Source organism: Pseudophryne corroboree, chromosome 6 (assembly GCF_028390025.1).
Source record: "Pseudophryne corroboree isolate aPseCor3 chromosome 6, aPseCor3.hap2, whole genome shotgun sequence".
NCBI classification, from domain to species: domain Eukaryota; kingdom Metazoa; phylum Chordata; class Amphibia; order Anura; family Myobatrachidae; genus Pseudophryne; species Pseudophryne corroboree.
Window position 1 is genome coordinate 549,495,795 of NC_086449.1, and position 21,783 is coordinate 549,517,577.

The 21,783-nt window shown below is 45.3% G+C and overlaps 1 long non-coding RNA gene across 4 annotated transcripts in view; it reads left to right on the plus strand.

The window, feature by feature from the left end:
* Positions 1–21,783, plus strand: part of LOC134935439 (uncharacterized) — a 130,493-nt gene that overhangs the window by 35,702 nt on the left and 73,008 nt on the right. The gene's annotated exons all lie outside the window — the stretch shown is intronic.

The window sequence follows — 21,783 nt, forward strand, 5'->3', positions numbered from 1 at the left end:
ATGCACCAGAAGGGGTGTGGCAACTGAAAATGGGGCGTGCCAACATGACTATCACCTACCCCCTGTGTCGCCTCTCAGCACACTATTACCTACCCCTTGTGTCGTCTCTTAGCAGACCTTCATTCAAATTTTGCACAGTACGCATGCAGAGTCCCCTTTTTACACAGTGCCAGATACACAATTGCCCCACAGTGCCAGATACATATTGCCCCACAGTGTCAGAACCACAGTGATAGATACAGTGCCCCACAGTGCCAGATACAATTTGCCCCACAGTGTCAGATCCACAGTGACAGATACAGTGCCCTACAGTGCAAGATACACAATTGCCCCACAGTGTCAGATACAGTGCCAGATACATATTGCCCCACAGTGTCAGATCCAGTGTGACAGATACAGTGCCCCACAGTGCCAGATACATATTGCCCCACAGTGCCAGATACACAGTGCCCCACAGTGCCAGATACATATTGCCCCACAGTGCCAGACAGAGTGCCCCACAGTGCCAGATACACAATGCCCCACAGTGCCAGATACAGTGGCCCACAGTGCCAGATACATATTGCCCCACAGTGCCAGATACATATTGCCCTACAGTGCCCCACAGTGTCAGATCCACAGTGCCAGATACACAGTGCCCCCCTCACCTCCCCTCCTGCTGGCTGCTGCTTACTTCAGTCAGGAATCAGATCCCCTGTCACTTCTGCCGCTGGCCTCTGCTATGTGAGGGTAGGAGAATGAAGCGCAGCACCTCTCCTGCCTCTCAACACTCCATGAAGTCCGGTCTCCGGCGGCGGCTATCTTAAATGTGGCACCGGTTCATTACCCAATCAGAGCTCGCGGACCGGCAGCCAAGCAGGAGACGGTCCGCAAGCTCTGATTGGCTAAAGCCACCGGAGACCAGACAGAGTCACACTGAGAGTAGTGAGCACATTGAGGGGCAGGAGAGATGCTGCAGGATGGGGGCAGAGCAATAGCGGGGGTGGGTGGGCATGATGCCCTGGTCGCCAGTGGTGCCCCCTTCTGCTGGGCCTGCCAAGGTGCCCAGGGCATGTGCCCCACTCGCCCTGCCTTAGTTACGCCTCTGCCACTGTCATCAGTGTCAGCAGCAGAGCAGACAAGAACCTCCCCTTCTAGTGTTCGCGCCGGGGCCGGCCACAAAAGCTTGACATCGAGCCTCGGCAACAGCAGCATCACATGGGAGGAGGTAAGCGGAGGGGGAGAAAGCAAAAGGGGAGGAGCTGGACCAGCTGGACCGCCTCGTGCCGTTACAACCTGCAGCCAGCCACAGCACACTGAAATGAGTCAATTTGATTTATTATCAGTACTGCTGACAATCCCACTTGCGTGCCGCTTCATCGCACCGCACCTCCACCGCATATATCCACTGGATTCAGCGGTGTCCGGCAGCTGTGCTTCTGCCCTGCCCGCTGCATGGAGCCCACAGCATTCTAAGGTGCTGCCTACCCATTTTTTGAGCCCCTGATCCTCGGGGCCCCGTATGGGTGTCCCCTTTGACCTCACCCTGTTGCCGGGCCTGATAGTTGGGGGTGATGCTGATTTGGATGTGAAATGGATGTAAAATGTCAATGTGTGCATAGGCAGCATTCTTTCCAGGTTTACTTAAGCAAGTTATCATCAACATTGTGTACTTGTACAAGCCCTGTACACACCTCCATCCATCCCACTTTGCACTGTCCCTCAGTTCCACCCATGGCCTGCAGTATCCCATGGGTGAGGTTGGGGGTAGGGGGATGGGGGAAGACTTGCTCACCGCTGCTCTGATAGTGCAGGGCACACATCCAGAGTGACCACAATACAGGTTCACCATAAGGCCATGCACACTAAAGGTGCATACACAAGGTGCGATGTAACCTTCCGATTTTGACTATATAGTCAAAATCGTAAGGAAAGTTAGTGCAAATCGCGCCGTGCGCACACAGCTTGTGGTACCGATGCGTGCTCCCGTGGGGTCGGTATCGCAAGAAAAGATACAGTAGACTGTGCAGGCAAGTCAATCTTGACTATATTGTGTACAATCTAGTACATAGTATAGTCAAAATTGTCACTTAGTTAAAATCGTATATAGACAAAATCTCATCAAAAGATAGTCCGTATCGGTGGTTCACGGCTCCGGGAAGTTCAGAGAAAATCGCAAAGTCAAAATTGGAGATAGTCAATATCTCACCGTGTGTATGCACCTTAAGCTCTATAATAAGTGTATAAGATGACACTCAATAGGCGTATTTGCACTTGTTACATCGTGAATTTGCAGGTGTATTACTGTTTTGAATTTTGCCTGCTGTCTGTAAAAGTAAAACTACATTTCCCAAAAAACATTTCAGCAGGTTGAATACTGCACATGCAGTAAGGCTTTGTTGACCGACCTTTGGCAACAGAAGAGTTTGAGCAAACTACACCTTCCAGGTACAAAAAAGGATGCAAGCTACTGAAAGCCTAGGTAAGATTGATACACTAGAAATTAGAGATGAGCAGATTCGGTTCTCAGAGAACCGAACCCTACCGGACTTCACACTCAAGCTCGGGTTATCCTGCCTGACTCGGAAACCAGAACGAGGTAAAACGTCATCATCCCGCTGTCGGATTCTCACAGGATTTGGATTCCATATAAAGAGCTGCGCGTCCCCGCCATTTTCACTCAAGCACTGGAGAGTGTAGAGAGAGGACGTGTCTCCGTTCTCTCAATGTCCGTGTCTTGTGCTGCATTTGTCCAGTCACACTGGTTGTGTCCTCTTGCTGCTATATGTCCAGTGCTGCTGTATAAATCCAGTCCAGTGGTGCTGTGTTGTGCTGCATCAGTTCAGTGGTGGTGTATTGTGATGCATCAAGTCCAGTGGTAGTGTCCTGTGCATCAGCCGTCAGTCATTCCGGTGACCAGTCACAGTGGTATACTCTGCTGCCATATGTCCAGTGCTGCTGTATAATGATAACAAGTCCCTTACAGTGTTGCTGTGTTGTCCTGCATCAGACCAGTGGTAGTGTCCTGTGCATCAGCCGTCAGCCATTCCGGTGACCAGTCACAGTGGTATACTCTGCTGCCATATGTCCAGTGCTGCTGTATAATGATAACAAGTCCCTTACAGTGTTGCTGTGTTGTCCTGCATCAGACCAGTGGTAGTGTCCTGTGCATCAGCCATCAGTCATCCCAGTGACCAGGCAGTCACAGTGGTATACTCTGCTGCCATATGTCCAGTGCTGCTGTATAATAATAACAAGTCCCTTACAGTGTTGCTGTGTTGTCCTGCATCAGACCAGTGGTAGTGTCCTGTGCATCAGCCATCAGTCATTCCAATGACCAGGCAGTCACAGTGGTATACTCTGCTGCCATATGTCCAGTGCTCCTGTGTCGCATATTGGGGGTAATTCCAAGTTGATTGCAGCAGGATTTTTGTTAGCAATTGGGCAAAACCATGTGCACTGCAGGGGAGGCAGATATAACATGTGCAGAGAGAGTTAGATTTGGGTGGGGTGTGTTCAATCTGCAATCTAATTTGCAGTGTAAAAATAAAGCAGACAGTATTTACCCTGCACAGAAATAAAATAACCCACCCAAATCTAACTCTTTCTGCACATGTTATATCTGCCTCCCCTGCAGTGCACATGGTTTTGCCCAATTGCTATCAAAAATCCTGCTGCGATCAACTTGGAATTACCCCCATTGTGTTATACAACTCCAGAAAAATAATGGAGAACAAAAATTTGGAGGATAAAATAGGGAAAGATCAAGAACCACTTCCTCCTAGTGCTGAAGCTGCTGCCACTAGCCATGACATAGACGATGAAATGCCATCAAGGTCGTCTGCCAAGGCCGAAGCCCAATGTGATAGAAGAGGGCATGTAAAATCCAAAAAGCCAAGGTTCAGTAAAAAGACCCCAAAAAAAGAAATTTAAATGGTCTGAGGAGAAACGTAAACTTGCCAATATGCCATTTAAGACACGGAGTGACAAGGAACGGCTAAGGCACTGGCCTATGTTCATGACTAGTGGTTCAGCTTCACATGACGATGGAAGCCCTCATCATCCCGCTAGAAACATTTAAAAATATTTAAGCTGGAAAAAGCACAGAAGAGAACTGTGCGATCTGAGATGGTATCATAAATCCGCAAGGAGAGTCCAAGTGTGTCGGCGGTTGCGATGCCTGACCTTCCCAACACTGGATGGGAAGAGGTGGCTCCTTCCACCATTTGCACGCCCCCTGCAAGTGCTGGAAGTAGCATCCACAGTCCAGTTTCTGATATTCAAATTGAAGATGTTACTGTTGAAGTACACCAGGATGAGGATATGGGTGTTGCTGGCGCTGAGGAGGAAGTGGACGATGAGGATTCTGATGGTCATGTGGTTTGTTTAAATGAGGCACCGGGGGGAGACACCTGTTGTCCGTGGTATGAAGAAGCCCATTGTGATGACTGGGCAAAATACCAAAAAAGCCACCTCTTTGGTGTGGAATTATTTCTCCACAAATCCGGACAACAAGTGTCAAGCCGTGTGTTGCCTCTGTCAATCTATAATAAGCAGGGGTATGGATGTTAACCACCTAGGAACATCCTCCCTTATACATCACCTGCAGCGCATTCATCAGAAGTCAGTGTCAAGTTGTGAAACTTTGGGTAAGAGCTTAAGCAGTCCAATTACAACTAAATCCCTTCTTCTTGTACCTTAGCTCCTGCAAGCCACACCACCAACTCCCTCAATGTCAGCTTCCTCCTCAGCCATGAACATCAGCAGTCCTGCACACCATGTCCCTGGCAAGACTGACGAGTCCTCTCCTAACCGGGATTCCTCCGGAGGATCCTTGAGTGGTACCGCCTGCTGTTGCTGCCACTGCTGTTGTTGCTGCTAGGAGTTGATCGTCATCCCAGAGGGGAAGTCAGAAGACCACTTGTACTACTTCAACTAAGCAATTGACTGTCCAACAGTCCTTTGTGAGGAAGATGAAATATGACAGCAGTCATTCTGTTGCAAAGCGGATAACTGAGGCCTTGACACTTATGTTGGTGTTAGACGTGTGTCCGGTATCCACCATTAGTGCAGTGGGATTTAGACAATTGATGGAGTTATTGTGTCCCCGGTACCAAATACCATCTAGGTTCCACTTCACTAGGCAGGCGATACAGAGAATGTACAGATGTGTCAGAAAAAGTGTCACCAGTGCCCTAAACAATGCGGTTGTATCCAGTGTCCACTTAACCACGAACATGTGGAACAGGGCAGACTAAGGACTATATGACTGTGACAACCCAACAGCAGCAGTAGCGGCACCAGTAGCAGCATCTCACAAATCCAAACTCGTTTCTAGGCAGGCTACGCTGTGATTCACCACTTTCTGTAAGAGGCACACCGCTGACAACCTCTTACGAAACTGAGGGACATCATCGCGCATTGGCTTACCCCACGTAGACTCTCCTGGGGATTTGTGATATCGGACAATGCCACCAATATTGTGCGTGCATTACAACTGGGCAAATTCCAGCACGTCCCATGTTTTGCACATACAATTTATTTGGTGGTGCAGAATTTTTTGAAAAATGACAGGGGTGTACAGGAGATGCTGTCGGTGGCCCGAAAATTGCGGGCCACTTTCGACATTCTGCCACTGCATGCCGAAGACTGGAGCACCAGCAAACACTCCTGAACCTGCCCTGCCATCAACTGAAGCAAGAGGTGGTAACGAGGTGGAATTCAACACTCTATATCAGAGGTTCTCAAACTCGGTCCTCGGGGGCACACACAGTGCATGTTTTGCAGGTCTCCTCACAGAATCGCAAGTGAAATAATTAGCTCCACCTGTGGACCTTTTAAAATGTGTCAGTGAGTAATTAATACACCTGTGCACCTGCTGGGTTACCTGCAAAACATGCACTGTGTGTGCCCCCGAGGACCAAGTTTGAGAACCTCTGCTCTATATGCTTCAGAGGATGGAGGAGCAGCAAAAGGCCATTCAAGCCTAACACACACCTACGATATAGGCAAAGGAGGGGGAATGCACCTGACTCAAGCGCAGTGGAGATTGATTTTTGTCTTGTGCAAGGTTCTCCAACCCTTCGAACTTGCCACACGTGAAGTCAGTTCAGACACTGCCAGCTTGGGTAAGGTCATTCCCCTCATCAGGCTTTTGCAGAAGCAGCTAGAGAAATTGGAAGAGCTAAGATGGAGTGATTACGCAAAGTATGTGGGATTTGTGGATGGAGTCCTTCATTTGCTTTGCCAGGATTCAAGGGTGGTCAATCTGTTGAAATCAGAGCACTACATTTTGGCCACCGTGCTCGATCCTAGGTTTAAAGCCTACATTGTATCTCTCTTTCCAGCAGACACAAGTGTGCAGAGGTGCCAAGACCTGCTGGTGAGTAATTTGTCAACTCAAGCGGAATGTGACCCATCAACAGCTCCTCCTTCAATTTCTCCCACCACTGGGGCTGCAAGGAAAAGGATAAGATTTCCTAGCCCACCCGCTGGCAGTGATGCAGGGCAGTCAGGAGCGAAAGCTGACATCTGGTCCAGACTGAAGGACCTGCCAACGATTACTGACATGTCTACTATCACTGCATATGAGTCTGTCACCATTGAAAGAATGGTGGAGGATTAAATGAGTGACAGCATCCAAGTAGGCATGTCAGGCAGTCCGTATGTATACTGGCAGGAAAAAGAGGCAATTTGGATGCCCTTGCACAAACTGGCTCTATTTTACCTAAGTTGCCCCCCTTCCAGTGTGTACTCTGAAAGAGTGTTTAGTGCAGCCGGTAACCTTGTCAGCAATCGGCATAGGAGGTTACTTTCACAAAATGTGGAGAAGATGATGTTCATCAAAATGAATTATAAATTCCTCCAGGAAGACCTTGACCAGCAATTGTCTCCGGAAAGTACACAGGGACCTGTAATGGTGGATTCCAGTGGGGACAAATTAATACTCTGTGAGGAGGGGGATGTACACAGTGAAAGGGGTGAGGAATCGGAGGATGAGGTTGACATCTTGCCTTTGTAGAGCCATTTTGTGCAAGGAGAGACTAATTGCTTCTTTTTTGGTGGGGGCACAAACATACCAGTCATTTCAGCCACAGTCGTGTGGCAGGCCCTGTCACTGAAATGACTGGTTTGTTAAAGTGTGCATGTACTGTTTATACAACATAAGGGTGGGTGGGAGGGCCCAAGGACAATTCCATCTTGCACCTCTTTTTCTTCTTTGCATCATGTGCGTTTGGGGACTATTTTTTTAAAGTGCCATCCTGTCTGACACTTCTGTTTATGTCCAGTGGTACTGCCATTTAATTCCAGTGATTTTGCCGTATAATTCCAGTGATTTTTCCGTATAATTCCAGCGAGTTTGCTATTTAATTCCAGTGATTTGGACGTATAATTCCAGTGATTTGGACTTATAATTCCAGTGATTTGGAAGTATAATTCCAGTGGGAATTGTTTGTATTGCTTGGCTTAGTCATACAGCTACCTCATTGCACCTCTTCGACATCTTTGCATGAGGTGCTGTTTGGGCCCTAGTTTTTGAAAAGTACCATCCTGTCTGACACTGCCGTATGAGTCCAGGGGTACTGATGTATTAGTCCTGGGGTACTGCCGTATAAGTCCACCAATTGCAGAATTTTTTTAAAATGACAGGGGCATGCAGGAGATGCTGTCAGTGGAACGAACAATTGCGGCCCACTTTCGACATTCAGCCAATGCGTGACACTACTAGATGGGCAGGTGGTTGTGTCGCTTAGCTTAGTCATACAGCAACCTTGGTGCACATCTTTTTCTTCTTTGCATCATGTGCCGTTTGGGGCCTTTTTTTGGATATCTGCCCTCCTGTCTGCCACTGCAGTGCCACTCCTAGATGGGCCAATTGTTTGTGTCGCTTGGCTTAGTCATACAGCTACCTCATTGCACCTCTTCTACATCTTTGCATTAGGTGCTGTTTGGGGCCTAGTTTTGAAAAGTGCCATCCTGTCTGACACTGCAGTGCCACTCCTAGATGGGCCAGGTGTTTGTGCCGCACACTTGTGTCATTTAGCTTAGTCATACAGCCACCTCCGTGCAACCTTTTGGCCTAAAAACAATATTGTGAGGTGTGAGGTATTCAGAATAGACTGGAAATGAGTAGAAATTAATGTTATTGAGGTTCATCATCCAGATCCAAAACACGAAAGGGTGGTTTTGGCAAAACCAAGCCAAAATCAAAACACGAAAGTGGAATTAGAACCAAAACCAAAATACAAAGCACGAAAAGTGCCAGCCGCACAGCTCTACTAGAAATGTATAGGAAGTTCCAGAAGGGGATCTAGTCACATCCAGGTAAAAGGGGGAAGTCCCAAAAAAGGACCTAAAAGCACACTAATTTGCACATAAAAGGGAGCAATTTGCTGCTGTGTAGTGATGACCATCGATGGTGGGTGGTTTTCCTCCATCAGCCGTAAACCTTTATATAGGTGAGGGGGACGTCATCTTCAGGGATCGGTCATCAATGTATACCATTGCCATTGGACCATCTATGGTAGTTAACCAATAATGGTCAATGGTCACCCCTAGTGATGGCTGAAGAACTAGGGCTGCAGCGAATCACTCATTGGAGTCACTAAGGATTTGACCACAGGGAATCGCTTAGAGTCAATGCTGCATGTCATCGTTAGTGAAATCCGCCGGCGGTCCTACAGCAGCTTGAAAGCGCATATCACGGGTACACACTAGACGATATACCCAATATGTCACTCTGATCATCTGGAGCAGGCATATCATGGGTCTCTGATCATCTGGAGCAGACCATGGGTCTCCAAACTGTGGCCCTCCAGCTGCTGTGGAACTATACATTCCAGCATGTCCTGCCACAGTTTTGCTAGTAAGGCAGGTTGAAGACCCATGCTCTAGACCAGTGTTTTTCAACCACTGTGCCGTGGCACACTAGTGTGCCCTGAGCAGTCTCCAGGTGTGCCGCCATAGAAGCAGAGCCAGGCCCGTCAGTATTTTGCCGCTACCGAGGCTTGGAACGATCAATACTGATGGGTTTAGTGGTTGCAGAGCCAGTTCTAATTTTGGGCCCGGACAGTGTTGGGTTCTTCTGGCTTTCTCAGATGTGGCTCAGGCGTTACTTATGGCAGAGGTTCCCAAAGCGGTCCTCAAGGCACCCCAACAGTCCAGGTTTTAGCTATATCCATGGCTCAGCACAGATAGTTATATCAAATTGACTAAGGTGCTAATTAAGTCGCATGTGGCCAAGCATGGATACATTTAAAACCTGGACCATTGGGGTGCCTTGAGGACCGCGTTTGGGAAACTCTGACTTATGGAGAAGCTGTGACATGACATCCTAGGACACACAACTGCACCATGCATCACCATTATATTTCAGTGTGCCTTGGCAATATTCAGATCTTGTTCAGTGTGCCGCGAGTTGTAAAAGGTTGAAAATCTCTGCTCTAGACTATGTATCCAATATGTCACTCCAATCCGTGTGATCGGGCGACATACCATCTAACGTGTGCCCAGCTTAACTCTACATTCAGTGCAGGAGGTCTGTGTGTTGCATTCAAAGAATAGTTAATTGGAGAAGTCATTTACTGTGCAGCTATACTATCCTTTGCAAAGCTACTTAACCAAGCCATTTATGCTTCAAGTTGACCATTTACCACATTACATGTAAAGTACTCTGCTTCTCTGTTTTGTGAAGTCCTTCCTTACCCAGTGGATTTCAATTTATGCCCCCGGCGTTCTCTGAATTAATTACACTATGTGTATGTGTATGAATAATATTATACTGCAGTGCAATACCACATACAGTGTCACAATATGTGTATGAATATTACACTGTGGTACCACCTATTGTGTCCCAATACTTGTGTGAATAATACACTGTGGTACCACATATAGTGTCACAATACTTGGATGAAATTGTGGTGCCATCTACAGTGTCACAATATGTGTATGAAATGAATATTACTCTATGGTACTACCCACAGTGTCACAATATGTGTATGAATATTACACTATGGTACCACCTACAGTGTCACAATATGTGTATGAATATTACACTGCTGTACCACTTACAGTGTCACAATACTTGTGTGAATATTACACTGTGGTACGACCTACAGCGTCACAATACGTGTATGAATACTACACTGCAGTGCTACCTAGTGTCACAATACTTGGATGAAATTGGGGTACAACCTGCAGCATCACATTAGTTGTATAAATATATCACACTGCAGTCTGACCTGCAGCGTCACAAAACTTGTATGAATATTACACTGTAGTCTGACCAGTAGTGTCAAAGTACTTGTCAGTAGCAGTTCTTGCCACGGGCAAGCAGGCTTTTTGCCTGGGCCACTGCCATGGCATGAGCTGCTACTGATCCTCGCACCCCTCTCCCCAGCTGCAGCAGCGTCGCGGGCTGTGTGGGCGCCCACTGCAGCCGGCTCCACTGACAGACACTAGAGGTCATAATTGACCTCTAGTGTCAGTGCAGCGCTGCTATGGGAGAGACATCATGACGTCTCTCCCAGAGATAGGAGCCCGTGGCCGGAGACGGAGGGCAGCGCAGCGGCGGTCCGGAAGCAGGAGCGGGGCTGGTAAGTATTGTGTAGTTGTTTTTTTTATTGTGTGTTTGTAAGCAGCGCTACTGGTGCAAAGCTACAGGGGGCACCATCCATATGCTGCACCCATATAGTGCCTTCTCACACATGTAGACAAACACAGTGGTACCTATTACTAGATAGTTTCAAGTATTATTACAGGTATTAGTTAGTGTGCTGGGGGGATAGCAGGGGGGAAAAGCGCCCCTCTTTCTATTTGCTATTTGTTGTGACCCCTCCCTTTTCAAACACCTGCTAAGTATCTCCAGAGTGATTGAGCAGCTACCATTGTGTTTGTCTGCATGTGTGAGAAGGCATTGCATGGGAGCAGCATTTGGAAGGCATGCTGGTCCTTGTAGTGCTAATGTCTCACTTGCTCAGTACCATTCATTCTGTCAGCCTCCATAGAGCTTCTGGGTTCCACAGCACTGCCACACACTCTCTGAAGGCTCACATTCTCCACCAAATCCTTCTATGGAATCCAAGGGTGTCACACATGGTCAGACAGAGGCTGATTTGGTGGTTTGACCAATGGTGGCCTAGAAGGATGCACAAATCGATATTCACGCATTCGTGGATGATAAAAGCGGGCGTTTCAATAGCCTCATTTGCAAAAACAAGGAGATGGGGAACAGCCAACAGATGCTGCTACGTACATTTTTGAAAGCAACTCAGAACCAGGCCCTATATTATTAGAAAATGTTCAATGAACATATACAGAAAAAGGAGAAATATGTAAACATTATTCAGCTATCCCAAATTGTCTCAAGACAAGCTATGAACTTACATTGTGTTTCTCTTTGGGTACATATTGCTGTGTTGTGTGTCAAACAAATGCCTCCCATATTGTATTTCCAGTGTATCTAAAACCACAAAAGTAATCTTGTTGACTGGATGCATATTCTAGAATGTTAATGTTTATTTGTGTTCTCTCACCAGGGCCGCCATCAGGGTGGTGCTGGGGGCACAGCTGTCCCGGGCCCAGCCTCTCTGACAGAGAAAGGAGGGCCCGGGATGCTCATGCAGCCACCTGGCCGCCCGTCGACGTCCCCGCCATTTCGCGGTCATCCCCGCTGTTTTGTATTGAAACCTTCCCTCCCAAAATGGCCGCCGCCACAGAGGAGACAGTTATTCAAGATCTTAGAGGAGCCATCTAATATCTTGAATAACTGTCTTCTCTGTGGCGGCGGCCATTTTGGGAAGGACATTTTCAATACAGCTGCAGGAGGACAGAGGAGACCAGCAAAACAGCGGGGATGGAGGCGGGCAGGCAGAGGCATCAGCATCCCAGGCCCTACGGACAGCGCACATGTATGTATGCATGTGTGTGTTTATAACACACACACACGTACGTTAACTGGTGCTATTCTACAGTGGGGGGCCCTGCCTATTTTGTCAGTCCCGGGTCCCACAACTTCTGATGGCAGCCCTGTCTCTCACTGTACGTTTGATAAGCAACATGTTGTTGTAATGACCAGGGCCAAACACAAGAGGGTACATCACAGGACACCTCTTGGAGGGCCCATGATGCTCTGAGGGCATGTGCTTTTATTGCCATGATAAAGCTATGTACCTGTACACAAGCAGACTATGGAAAGACATTATTCTGCAGAGTTGCCTACTTTGCTGGAATTTCCAGCAGACTCCCAGCATATTGTGAATCCTCTCAGACTCCAGGGAAGTAGTCTGTGACCACTATGTGCCCCCATAATTGCCAATATGTGCTACAAATACATGGCAACTGCTCTCTGACAAACAGATGTATCCATAACTACGTCTAGTGTTTCTTGAGGATAATCTTGTTCTCCCCCTGTCTGTCACCTCTGATGGGGTGGCAGGGAGCTCTACTCTATTTTTGAGCAGATATACATTATATGTAATATCTAAATGCTACTGCTTTATTCCAAAAAAGGAAAATTGCTGCTGTGTTTATTTACTACAGCACATAGAGTCCAAAGTACACAAATCCCATGCTATCAGTTCATCTTCAAGCTTATTTGTTCCACTTAAATGATGGAAAGAAGACAGCAACATTTTTACAAAAGTTAATGCAGCTGTTTTCTCATTACTTTCAGCGTGACTTAACCACTTACCAGCGGCTGCTTACCAGTGCGCCTACTGTTTTTGGGAGAAAAAAAAATCCTGGCAACATTCTCCTGAGATAACTTACACTGCTAGTCACAGCCCGAGCCGGCCCTAACTAATATGATGCCCTAGGCAAGATTTTGGCTGGTGCCCCCTAGCACTGCCACTAGTTCTGCCTCTGACACTGCACCTCTTTCCCAGGACCATCACCCCTCTCCCATAGCAGACCTAATTTTGGTGCTCCTGCCCCCTATATTTTAAATAGGAACAGTGCGCACATTCAACGTACAGCTCTAAAAGGGGCATGTTCATGCTGGGAAGAGGTATGGCCACAAAATAGAACCCCCCCTTTCAAATTATGCCACACAGTAGTGCAACTTTATTCACATTTTATCATGCGATAGTGTCCCTTATTCATGTAACATCACACAGTATTACCACTTTACCTTATATACGTTACTCCTTACAGTAGTACCCCTTATTCACATTACATTAACTGAATTGCTCCTTATTCACATTATATCATACCATATTGCTCTTTATTCACATTCACATTAGACGACACAGTAGTGCCCTTTCTATACACCACACAATAGATCACCTTATAAACATAATGTGTGTCACACATTAGTAATGAATGTATACACATACCACACAGTAATGCACCTTACACATATGACACACATTATTAATGTCCTTATAAACATAATACATCTTACACTTTATGCAACCTTTATTAATGCCCTTATACACATAATGTCCCTTACACATATGCCGCACATTGCTAATGCACTTATACACATAATAACACACATAATGTCCCTTTCACATATGCCGCACACTATTAATGCACTTATGCACATAATTACACATATAGTGCCCCTTACACATATGCCGCACATTATTAATGCATTTATACACGACACACATTATGCCCATTACACATATGCCGAACACAACTGCACAACCAACCCACCAGCACACAGCAATCACACGGCTGCTAACACTGTGACCTCTTCGTCTGCTTAGATACAGATGTGTCCTCATACATCATGCCTCAATGCTCCATGCAGCAGGAGATGTCTGGCGTGAGTCAGCTGGCAACTCTGCTAACGTCGGGCACCTTTTTTTGATGAAAATGCATCTTATTTGCATTATTATGTGGCTAGGATGCACAATCAGTGCTGATCAGAATGATATGCGGCATGCCTATATTCTGTGTGCGACTGTGGCTGTATCTGCATACGAAATGATTTCCAGGAATACACTGTAACGTAGCATTTCATATGCAGATACAGCCGCAGTCACACACAGAATATAGGCATGCCATATATAATTTTAATCGGCAGAAGCTGCTGGTGCCCCTAGGCATACCAAATGCCCTAAGCATTTGCCTATGCCTAGGGCCGGCTCTGGTCACAGCTGTCCCTGACTATTCCTGTGCAGCATCAGAGTGCCAGGTGAATGCTGTCGGATCTCTCTCATTTTGGGCCTGATTCTGAGTCATATGCAATGCCAATGTTCACACACTGTAGCAATTTTGTTTTCCAACTGCGCATGTGCAAAAATTTCTAAAAAGTACAAAGCCCCATGACTTACACAGATGCACAAAGGTGCTGCTGCGATCAAGGAAGACAGTAACAGAAATGTGGCAGAAAGGAAGGGATCTACCTCCTTGCTCCAATTCTTCCTTGTTGAACATCTGTTAATAGGTACTTTTCTCCATTCTACTTATCTTCAATGGCGTCACAACGTGGGTGTGGGGGTGCGGCTCGCACCCGGGTGTTACCCTCTGAGGGGTGACACCAAAGTGCCGGCTCCTGCTCAGTGGCAGGAGCTGGATGCTGCAACCCAGCTCCTGCCACAGTGCAGAAGCCAGCACTGCAGATTCAGCAGTCTCCGGGTGAAGCCCGCATCCCCCGGACCCACAATGTGCCGAAAACGGGGTTGGGACTCAAAGCCACGCCCCTTCCGTGAAGCCACGCCCCCTTTTCACCCGCGACCGCACCGGGTGTTTTAAAAGTAAGTGACGCCTCTGCTTATCTTTTATCTTCTACTGTATTTCTCACGGCACTTCCTTCCCCTTGTAATGTTTCCTGACCAACATTTGGTACTCTCCATGGTCCTTTATCTTTTCTGGTAGTCCTGTTCCCACCTAGACCCTTACCCCCTGCCCCCATTATATCCTATTTCCCATTCAACTTACATGTTCTGTTAGCTATAATATTTGTTCTCCCCCCCCCCCCCAAATAAAATTGCTCATTTGTTGTGCTTATTGATCTTCTCATAATTGATTATGTAAGCGCTTTAAATATAGAATAAATAATAAAAAAGAAATGTTGCAGAAAAGGGATGGGGGGTCCTGGGCGATGACTCGGAGGTGGCTGGAAATGAACACAAAAATAGTCTATTCAGTGGGTGTATTATAAGAGTGCGGCAGATGTGTCAATGCAAGCGGTTGCATTCACAGACACAGGTGTACGAGGCCATGGTCACTTGGAGAAACTGCACCATGGTGCAAGTTTTGATGGTGGCGTATAAGGACACATCAGTCGGCATTTATAACATACATGTATTCTGGATGGAGTGGGGGTTTGAAACGGGCCAGAATTCTAGTGTGGAAGCATGACAAGAGGGCGCGGTCATGGCTTATCTTTCCATATGTGGTATGACTGAGCTATGCGCCAGGAGGTGAAGCTGCTCAGCCAGCCCCTGGCTCTTTGCCATATGGCAAAGCAGTGCTGCTCGGCCCGGCTACTATGCCGGACCGTATAAAAGAAAATATTACTAAGTGCTTGATTTAGTTATTATTTACACCTGTTTTCCCTGTCGCTGTTACACAAAGGATACTCAGCCCTTAGAAACAAGTACAACTGCAGAAAGATATGTGGCAATCAGCGCATAGGAACAGGTAGTTTTTATCAAAATTATATTTATTAAGAACAATAGATACTACACACACCGGCCGGTCTTATATATATATATATATATATGTATATATATAAAATTATAAAAATATACATATAGAAATATTGCCACAGTTAGTTCAATTTAAACCACACTTTCATTAAAAAAAAAAAAAACACTCACTGTTACTGTGACAGGTGCTGGTTTTGCAACCTCCTGCTCAATCTTAATTAGCAGCCAAATATATACCCAGTCACAGTACCAGAAAGACTAATTGGTTAAACAGCATATGTAACAAACTGATATTCTGTATAAACACTTAAGTTATTTTATAGCAATCCGGGCGTATTTGTAACAGCCTGAGATAGTAATTATATTTTCCAATTTTGGACAATTATGGTATTGCAGCAAAAGTAACTTCTGTAGTTTGTGTTACTATGCTGTAACAGTCCCAAATGATTTTTATTCACAGGTGCATCTGTATCAGCCTATTATATTAGTCTTGCAGGCTATGTCTTTCTATATGACTGGCCAGACTAATAATTGCGCATAAAAAGTTATCCCCGCCCTCAAATCCTCCTTCAATGTGACTCCCAACTGCTTGTGCAATTCCTTAAAGTACAGTCATCTCTGGGGTCCATCCACAACAGAATAATATATCCTTTTAAATGGAGGTCTTATACTGGCTGGTGCAATTTCGTAGCATACAGTCTCACACTTAACGCGTTTCCCCGACTACTGTTGGCGTCAGTGGCTTCCTCAGAAGTAGCATTTGCCAAAAGTGCCAGATAGCCAGTCCAGCCTTGCATGGACACTAAAAGTGGGTATCTCAGGCCTAGCACATTCAGCCACATGGATGTACACAGGGGAAGGAGTTTGTACTGACATTTGCATAAAGGCGCAAATGGGTAATCTCCAATAGACTGTGCTGAGAACACCAGAGGCCCTTTACATATGCTATCAAATCACTGCAATTGCATAACATGGACTTCCTTCAGTTCTATTAGGTCCAGTTTAGTGCTGCAAAAGGGGAGGCCCATGAAACATCCCAGGGTCTCTCCAAGTTAAACCTGATAATCTTTTGTCATATAAGGATGAAGATGATCCAGCTAGAGGCGTCATGAGGTGGGTGTGGGGGGTGCAGCCTACACCCGGGTGTCACTCTTCACTGGAGTAACACCAAAAAGAGCTGCGCACTCACACCTGCTGCATACAATTCCCTTCCTGACATGTCCGCGGCAGCGTACACATCCCTTCCTCCCCACTGTCACATAGTACGGCCCCGGCGCGGTGGAATCTACCAGGTGGGGGGCTGTGATTTTAAGTCAGCTGGGGGTGCAGTCGTAACTGTGCCGCAGCAAGACGGAGTCTTGCAGGCGGGGGTGTGTGATTTTGAGTCGGTGAGGGTGCGATCGTAACTGCAGAGCACTATTTGCCATCCGGCACCAAGCGCTACAGTTATGATTGCACCCCTGCCAAATCAAAATCACATACCCCCGCCTGGAAGACTCTGACGCATGGCAGCACAGTTACGATAGCACCCCCCCCCAGCTGACTCAAAAGCACCCCCCCGTCTGGAAGACTCCATCGCGATCGGTTCTGTACATAAGTGCGTCGTCATCATACACATTGCATTAGATAGAGCACATTATAAACATTGCACCAGGTAGAGCACGTTATACATATTGCACCAGGTACAGCACATTATACACATTGCGCCATGGGGGTGACACCATGAGTTACCATACCGGGTGACACCATCCCTAGTGGCACCTCTGGATCCAGCCAAGATTTGGTAAAACAAAATGGAAACCAGGGTATACCATGCACTTGTCCAAGTTTTCCCTTCAGACACAGAAATATAAATTTAAAAGGAATTCCCAACATTTTCAGATACAAACCATGAATATTCGGCAAGAGCGGACATTTCACTGCACTGTTAGAAAAAAAAGAAAGTACCTACAGCTCTTATACTGAACAGCTGCTTGTTCGGACAGTGAAGCATAACCACTTACACAGTTATTTCATGTGAAGTATATTATTCAGCTCAGCCTCTATTACATAGCTATGCCTTATAGTGACTTTAGTTACTTTTTTATCAATTTGTTATCTCAATGTGTATAGCATATCCCCCTTTAACTGACAAGGCTTTGTTATAAAATAGAGACACTTTACTGTCTATACTATCAATCTAAAAGTGATATATTTACTTTACTATCTCTAGATGACACCCACTGTTATAAGAACCCACATTTGCACAATTTGAAATGTTTTTTTTCTTTTCTTTTTTTTATTGTAATAATTGTATAATTTTTTTTTTATTTCTCTTTAACCTTACTTCAGTTTATACGATAGTGATTTCTTATATAACTATAATTTCATGCTATCATTAATTGTTTATTGACACTGCTGAGCACTATTGCGTTGTAACCTGTCAGATATTAGCACATAAAGCTATATTTCACATAAGCATATTAGTATTTCCACTGGAGCTAAATTCTAATAAGCTTTAATGATTAAGAAAAAGGGTTCTGTTGGAATATGTAATGAAAATGCATTTTACCATCCTTTATTGTTAGTAATGTAATTTGATTATTTTATTTCATCATATCTATTCTGTATTGTGCTGGTGTATACACAATGGGAAATCTGACAACGTAGACAAACATATACTGAGCAGAATATGTTGTTTTCCATATTATAGGTAACTCCACAGCTTTTATGTAAAGAAGGTGGACACTGACCTCTACTGGCAATCTGTCTCTGACAGAAACACTTTCAAATAAGCTTATTTAGATTTATTAGACAAATTATTTGTTTCAGAAAAGACAGATAGTCTTAATTGCACTTTGTGTTGTAGCACATGCTAAAGGGAGCTTAATTACAATTATACAAAAGTAAACATTTCATAAAATAGAGAGCCCATGAGTGTGCTACATTTTGCTGTACTCCGCTCTACCCATACCGCTAGACACGCTCCTGTCCCTCTTAGACACAAGTCTACACCTTCGTTATCATATATAGAATGACAATGCCTATGTCAGCAAGCTGGAAGTGTGTTTACTTTAGCAAGTTTATTGTATTATCTATTGTTACTTTGGTCTCCCATTTCCAACATGGATGTCTTTGAGACCATCGGCGCCTGCAGTCTTCAGCTCATTTTCTGAAACTGAACCTGTTTAACCTGCTCTGACCTTTGGCCTATATAGGACTATATTTGTGTCTTGTCCCTTGACTTTTGGTCATTCTTGAGTCAGCACTTGTCTAGCCCTGTCAACTTTTAAGGCTGTAACCTGTGGGTTTCCTAAGAAAATATCTGTCAGACCGCCAGCAAAAACCTGGGTTATTGCACATGCATTGTAGGGGAGCAAATAACAATTGACCATTTGCTCCCAAACACTGGAAAACAGACAAAATGGACATTCAGAAAAATTGGATAAATCCATTTGATTTAACTAATTTATCCGAACGAACATGTTTGCCTATTTTCAGCCTTATGGAAGCAAATGGTTGATTGTCATTTGCTCCCCGTACATTACCAGATTTACGTTCCAACCATAAAGATTGGACAGATAATCTTATAGCATGTATCCAGTTTTAGGCTACCGGAGAAGAGGGTTAGGGTTAGGCTACAAGAGGAGTGAGTTTGGGTTAAGCTACAGGAGGGGAGGGTTAGTGCTAGGCTACAAGACAAGAGGGTTAGGGTTAAGCAGGAGAGGAGGGTTAGGGTTAAGCTACAGGAGAAGAGGGTTAGACAGGAGGGAAGGGATAAGGTTTAGCTATAGGAAGGGAGGGTTAGTGTTCGGCTACAGGAGGGGAGGGTTAAGAGGGTTAGGGGTTAGACTACAGGACGGGAAGGCTAGGGTTAGGTGACAGGAGGGAAGGGTTAGGGTTTGGCTGTGGGAGGGGAGATTAGGGTTAGGTATACTCACCTCCAGAGCTGCTGGAGGATCAGCAGGAAGGCCTCCTCAGCTGTTCAACTCACCATGAGGACACCGCTGGAGTCACCGGACCTGCCGAACCAGATAAATCACCACAAGACCAGCAGGAACATTTTTTTTTTCCATAATAATTTTTATTAAAGGTTTTATTCCGTTAAACACGGAAGGGGGAGAAGGATACAGAAAAAAAAGTAGAACATAGGGAAGGGTAGGGAAGGGTAAACCAAGTCCAAGTACCAAACAAAAACAAAACACAGACTTGAATAGAAAACATACAAATATAATATGATGCAATCACGATAGGAGCATATCTGGAGGGCAGGATAGAACCCCAAACATACGTCACAATACATAGAATCACACATATTCCCCCAATTATAAAATTAATTCGAATCAAATAACAGATTAGCCCCGTCAATTGAGGTCGAATACTCAAGCCAACGGAACCACTTAAAAAGCAGGGAATTAGATCTAGAATCGAAGTATGGTAGTCCCATGGTTTCCATCTGAAAACAGTGATGTAGTTTCCAAATGATTTTAAGAAGTGAGGGTGGGGAAGGTTTCTTCCAATCTTGAGCTATTGCAGATCTGGCAGCAATGAAAATTTGACCTAAAATATAACGATCCCCATGTGCTATATCTTTTGGGTAAATGTGTAATAGAGCCAATGTGGGCGATTCCCAAATAGGTGTATGGAGAACAGTGGAGGCCAATATAAATACCTCTCTCCACAGCTGGCGTATTTTCGGGCATGACCAAAGTATATGAAAGGTGTCAGCTACCTCTGAGCAATTCCTCCAACATAAATTGGAAACCGTAGGCCAGATTATATGTAATTTGAGAGGGGTAAAACAGAGGCCTTGCAGTAATTTAAAATGCATTTCTATGTGATTGTTACATTTAGACATCTTATGGGATGAAAGAAAAATCGACTCCCACTGCTGTTTTGAGAGGGGGCATCCTAAGTCTACCTCCCATTTAAGTTGAATGCTAGATTTTCCCCCCCGGTCAACTAGAGTACCAAAATTTAATTGAGCTCTTGCAATTACCTAAAGCTAATTTCGCCAATATATTGGGGGAAGGCAAGAGTATTGGACCTGAAGATCGGAGGGAGCAGGACATCCAATGTACTATACGATTATATGAAAACAATTCTCCAGCGGGAAGATGATATTGTCGCTGTAAGATACCAAACGGAGTAATCCCTGTACCATCTATTAACACTGAGATGGTATCAATACCACAAGAAATCCATTTAGTAAGAGTTAGGTCAGGAATTAATCTCAAGAGAGCAATTAAGGAAAGCTTTTTGGAAGGGAGAGAAACAGATTTAGAGGAAACCACTAGGGAGTCCCACGCGATGAGGGAGTCAGCAATAGCACGTGAGGGGATGCGTGAGAGAGGTCTCTGTTGGGTCGGAACCCACAGTAGGTCAAGTAAGGGAATGTGGGCTTACAGATGTCTCTCCAAATCCACTCACTGTTTCCTGCCCGAAGGTAGAGACCAGTCACTTAATTGGGCCACAATAGAAGCATATTGATATTTTCTTAAGTCAGGCATGTTCAGCCCTCCAAACTGCCTCGTTCTAGTTAAGTGTCTATATGCAATTCGTTTGTTTTTTTCCAGACATAATTCAAAATTAACGAGTGATTTCGATTTATAATTTTCAGGGGAACAATATAGGGGATTGCTTGGAAGAGATAAATTAGCCATGGCAAGATCGACATTTTAAAAGCGGCGATTCTGCCCAACCAAGATATCTCCAAACTGATCCAAGATTTACATAAAAAGTCTATCTGGCTATCATCGGAGTGTAATTAATTTCCGTAACCATAGATAGGGAATTAGGAATATTAATACCAAGATAGTCAAGAAAGTCCTTCTTCCAGTTATATTTAAATCGGAGTTGAAGAGCGGAAAGCTTCTTGGAATCTAAATTAAATGGCAAAGCCTCAGTTTTGGATGTGTTCAGTTTGTAGAATGACGCTGTGCTGAAGTGGTCTATAATCTCATGGCGGACCGGTAGGACAATTACAGGTTTCCTTACGAATAGGAGGACGTCATCAGGAAATAGACTGATCTTATGGAGAGTTGGTCCCACGCTTATACCTGGGAAAGCGGAGGCTTGGTGAATCGCCAGTGCAAGTGGTTCTATCGCTAAAATATACATAAGGGAAGACAAAGGGCACCCCTGTCTGGTCCCGTTAGAAATACTAAAGGGTGAGGAAGTAAAACTGCGCTGAAATAGAGGACAGGATGGGGCCCCGTAAGCC